We start from the raw sequence: 5,234 nt of genomic DNA, 5'->3' as shown, positions 1-5,234 counted from the left end.
TTACATTTCTTACTGTATATCCCTGTAATTATTACACACTGTAGCTTTAAAAAAAAAAACTTCAAAACTGTGTTTAAATGCAAATTTAATATATATATATGCATTGTAACATTTTTAAAAAGAATTGTTTAAAGACATTAAAATAGTAAAAGTACACTTAGAGCCCTTTCCTTTAACATGTTTTAAATAGCCTTATACAATTCTACATCCTTCCTTTACTTTAGTGTGTAAATCTTTTCAGCTTGTTTGCATTCTTCGGATTTATTTTAAATACTTATGTCCCTGTCTTTCTTTACAGCTCCTTTGGTGCTGAAAAGTTGTTCTTGCCAGCACACAAGTGATAAAGTATAAAAACTAAATATAAGATGATGTGGATAGAGTAACAAGGATTTTAAATATTCTGTGCGTGCTTCATTAAACAAAGAGGTATGATTAAAGAAGAAAAAGCAATAAGAAGGCCTCTAGTAGCTCGCTAAATCTTTAATCCTGCCACATGAGGCTTTTGCTGAAGGGACTTTTTAAATATTTACAATCTATGTCTACTGTACAAAAGCAAACAAGAGGAAAGAAAACAGTCTTGAGAACAATTAAGTTTAGATTTTTAACATTCAATATTTAATTTTTTTTTTAAATCATAGACAGATAGAGATGTCTTGCCTAATATTAATGTCTTATACAGATAACAGATAACAAGTCTGACTTATATGTCTCCTTTTCAGTCCATCTTACATATTTGCTCCAAAGGGTTTGCTCTTTGGTTTTATCATGTTTTTACCTTTGAGGTTATAAAACACTTTGCATTTGTTTGTCAAAATAAGATGATAAAAAAATAAAACTCTTCAAATCAAGATTTTATTTTTTGAGAATAGAACAAAAGAAATAAATTGCACAACCAATATGACAAAAATATAATTGCTCACTGATTGAGCAACCCCTGCTGGTAACAAATTGAAACAAGAATTTATAATATTTGCCACTTCATTTCTTTGCAGATTTGTTTTAATTTTCCCACACTGGAGTATCTTGGAGCATTAACAAATAATGACGTTCCACGTCGAGGCATCTCCATTGAATTGAAATCACAATGTTTTCTTGGCCACCCAGAATTTTAGAAGGATTTCTTTAGAAATCATCCTGCCACGTTGCAGTAGGGCTACATTCCCTTAAAGAGACATTATGTAAGTTATCATTTAAAAATATCTTGAGAACAGCCGTTTTATTTGTCTCTTTATGAATAAAACGGCAGTGACGATGGGAGTGGCGGCCTAGTGGTTAGGGCATAGAGCTTGGAATCCTGAGGTTCTGAGTTTGAACCCCACTCCCATGGACTGACACCTAAGCAAAGACCCCCAACCCTTCTTGAATTGTTCTTGAATTTCTGTGATGTGCTACATTTTGACATCACTTAGTCTCTTTCATATTTGCCGACATTTATGATTTGATCAATTTCCTAATTCTATATATGTTCTATTGGGTTGCTTTCTAGAAAATTGGGTTAATAGTTATCACAGTTTCTTATTCTTTCCCTCTGATAATGGCAACAGAAATATTTCATTATAATCCTCTTTGATAAAGTCGCTGCACTGTTAAAGGTTTCTGTATTACGATTTATCACAATGGACACTCAGAATACAGTTCTCTCGAAAGACAATTTTGATGAAAACAGTTTTTACCTAATCATGTCATCTGAATTTTGGGGATTAGATATCTGATGTCTTAAAAGCAAAAATGAATTTTTGAATTTTTATAAGTACATCAACATATATTGATTGCCCTGCAACAGACTGACGAACTGTCCAGGGTGTACCCTGCCTTTCGCCCCGTAGACTGCCAGAGATATGCACCGGCCCCACCCAACCCTGACAAGAACTAAGCAGGAGGGAAGAAATGGACTGATGGATGGATGGATATATTTATATTTTATATGTCCTTTTTTTTTTTACAGTAGTTCAGCAGAGCACAGGATATTTATGGAGTGTTGCTTTTCCATCTCATTTCTTTGACAAGTATCAACAAAGCATCCTATAGATAAACTTGAATAGAGAGATGGCAGGGAGGGGACAGCAAAGATTAAAGGAAGTCAGATGGAATAACATAAATAATTTACTCACAGTTTGACCAAAATATTAAACATATATTTGACTTCTGTAGTTTATCCGAATTCAGTAGGAGATGCTTCAAAAGCGAAGTATTCATGATAATTTGCACAAAAAAAAGAAATTGACGAATAATTATGTTCAGATTTTATGACCACCTCAAACACTTTTCAATAGTCATGTTTTGTATTTTAAATCGTTTTTGCAACTGTTTTCACATTTTCTTTCTAAAAGAACACAATTTCTAAAAAGAAAAAATAAATTCTTGTTTTAAAACCCCTGCACCAGATTTTTTAAAAAGCTGAAGGATTTGAATTGTTTCTTTCTTACCTTCTTAATAGTTAAGAGCTACAAATGTCCAACTGTTAAAAATTGTATATAGTTGTTTGCATAATTTGTCTTTGTCACTCTGGGACAAGGAATTTCTAGCTTTGTAATCATTTGGAATAAAAAGGCCCAAAAAACTGTTGGAAGAATATCCTGCTCTAATGTGAAGGTATTTTGTTTAATCTTTCTGCAGGCCTATTTAATTATATCCAGATTGAGTGAATAAGGAGTGTCCAAAAACAACAATTTTTCATTGTCTGGATTTAAAAAGAACACATGTCTGTACTGTACTTCAGGGGCAGTCTTAGCCATTTCAGTGCCATAAGTGCAAAGGCTATGTGGTGCACCCTCTGTCACCCCACCAGAGAACAAGTAGTTTCCTGCAAGTTGCAAATCAAATGAATTTCTATACATAACTGATAATTAGGGATGGGTGTTGGATTAGGTATTTCTATAGGTACAAAGTGGAAGAGAGAAGATTTCCCATGCTAAACATGAGCATAGCATTACACACACGAGCATAATGTCAGAAGCCAAGAGTATACTGTTGGGATCTGGAGATATGTCCACTTTCTCCACCAGAGGGCATACAAGATCTCCTGGAGCCGGAGCTGATTGCACCACCTGTCTCTCATCTGCTCATCAGGAGATTCGTATTTAAGGAGGCGGAGGGCTTCTCTCCAGTGCCAGAGTGTTTGCCAGTAACGGTTAGCAAGCCTGAGCCAACCAGCCTGTCTGAAACTCTGACTCCTTGAGAACCTGAACCTGATCTGCTTTCTCCTCTCTGCTTCCTAGACTGAACCTGCCTGAAACCTGAAACCCTGAAGAGTTTCTCTGTCGGTGATCTGCCTGTCCGTTCTCAGAAGAACTCTGGAGAACAGTTCCTGTCAAAGATCTGCCTGCCCGCTCTCAGAAGATACAGGAAGGAAACTCTAATCAGTGATCTGCCTGCACTCATTAAGCTCTGCCTCCGCCTAGCCCTCAGCCTGCCGACAGCCTCTGGACCCTCAAGGTTCCCCCCCTCAGCTGCTCTGCTCTACTCCAAAACAGGTACAGCCCTGCACACTCTCAATCCTGCAAAATACCTGGACCTCCACTAACTCCTCTGTCTCCCTCTGCAGTGAACCCACTTGTGACCAGTCCAATCCCTTCCTGGATCTGATAAATCTGTGTACCTTTTCAGAACCCACTTGTGACCAGACGAGTTCCCCACTGGACCTGATCATTTAACCTGTACATTCATCTTTTAATAAACCTTTGAACTTTTCTCCTGCCTCTGACTGTTCTGCATGTGGGTTAGACACGTTAAACCAAACATGACATATACTATACAAAGCAAACATGTCTAAAAGAAAGCACTCAAGAGCTTGGCTCCACTTTTCAAAATGGGATGTAAATAATGTTCACTGAAATACTTGTGATGTGAAATGCAATGCCAGCGGCGTTACGTCTCATCCGTGGAAGCATTCAGTTAAGCACTGTTGGCATACCTGCATGCATTAGTAATTTGTCATCGGCAGCCATCAGCATGGGTGAGGCAGCCACATAATCGCTTCTGTCTGCTTCAGGTAAATAAGCCTAGTTTTTAGAATTACTCAAATAAGTACCAATCCTGATTCCCATGTACTGGGCATTTGCACCATATTGGATTAAATGTGAATGGTATTCATCCCTACTGATGATTAACCACAAATGATTTGCTAATTTCTCCAATTTATGAATCTACTTTTATGAAATATTGTGTGCTTATCATAAACATTCAAGCATAGGGTTTAAAAAATATCTTTATTTCATACATTCATATATGTTTAGCGTCTGATCTACTTGATTTAACTTCTTAAGATTTTGGAATAAATATTGTGCACTCTTTTTTTTTTCGTTTCCAGTATTACAATTTATTTGACAAAGATAAACAAAAGAAATCTTAAGCTTTTTTACAACACTGAAGATTTCAATTGTTCGAGATAAACTGAAGAGGCCTATAAAATAAATCCAAAGATTATCAAATAAGAAAGCATGAGTTACAATAAACCTATCCATAATATACAGTAAGACATTGTAGCTTTAACTGCAGTCCAAAGCTAAAACAGTGTTCTTCATTTGTTCTGTTCTTGTTTTGTTTGTTGCTAGATTCTGTGTTTTACCCCAGTGTCTCTGGCCATAGATACTGTATACAATAGAGGCAGACTGCCATAATATCGATCATAACCTGAAAACTTGCAGCTTGCACAGGTAGCCTGCAAGTAACTCTGTCCCCTGGGCTTTTAATACAAAAACATGAAATGTACTATTCAAGGGTAATTCAATAACAAAATAATAAAATTTTTCGTGAAGAAAGGTGGGAGGAATAAATAAGCTTGAACTAACTTTTACATTTTCTAGATTGAATTTCTATGGCTGCGATATAAAACATGAATGGAAAATTATCTGAAATGGTTTTAGTTTTAAAAATCCTTCTCACACACTTGTGGATTCCATAAAATACTGTACTGTGGAGTATTTCATTAAAGCCACAAGTGTGTGGCTTTTATAAAGCATTATTGTATGGGGAGACAAAGTATCTCCAGATATTTACCTCCACGTCTAAAATATTTAAGTAGTACTTTCATGCAAACCCAAGCTATCAGGGAATACCCACATATATAAAATGTATAGTAATAAAATGATAATCTATAATGTGTTATTTATGATTTCAGCTTGATGCATTTTGTAAGTATTACACATTTAGTTCTCAACACACTCCATAGTTCTCAGCTATGTCGACCTGTTTACAGATTTGATACAAAGTATTTTTTTTTTCTGTGTGCAACA

General features: G+C 35.8%; 1 long non-coding RNA gene across 1 annotated transcript; it reads left to right on the top strand.

Annotated features, from left to right (window-relative positions):
• Positions 1 to 3,089: 3,089 nt before the first annotated feature.
• LOC119789799 lies at positions 3,090 to 3,689 on the top strand. The gene is made up of 3 exons (XR_005281637.1): positions 3,090 to 3,130; positions 3,219 to 3,473; positions 3,545 to 3,689. It is a non-coding gene; the product is annotated as an uncharacterized LOC119789799 (long non-coding RNA).
• The last annotated feature ends 1,545 nt before the right edge of the window (positions 3,690 to 5,234 follow it).

Source organism: Cyprinodon tularosa, unplaced genomic scaffold (genome assembly GCF_016077235.1).
Source record: "Cyprinodon tularosa strain WSP-4 unplaced genomic scaffold, ASM1607723v1 ctg348, whole genome shotgun sequence".
Lineage (NCBI taxonomy): Eukaryota > Metazoa > Chordata > Actinopteri > Cyprinodontiformes > Cyprinodontidae > Cyprinodon > Cyprinodon tularosa.
This window is presented reverse-complemented; position numbering and strand designations above follow the sequence as displayed.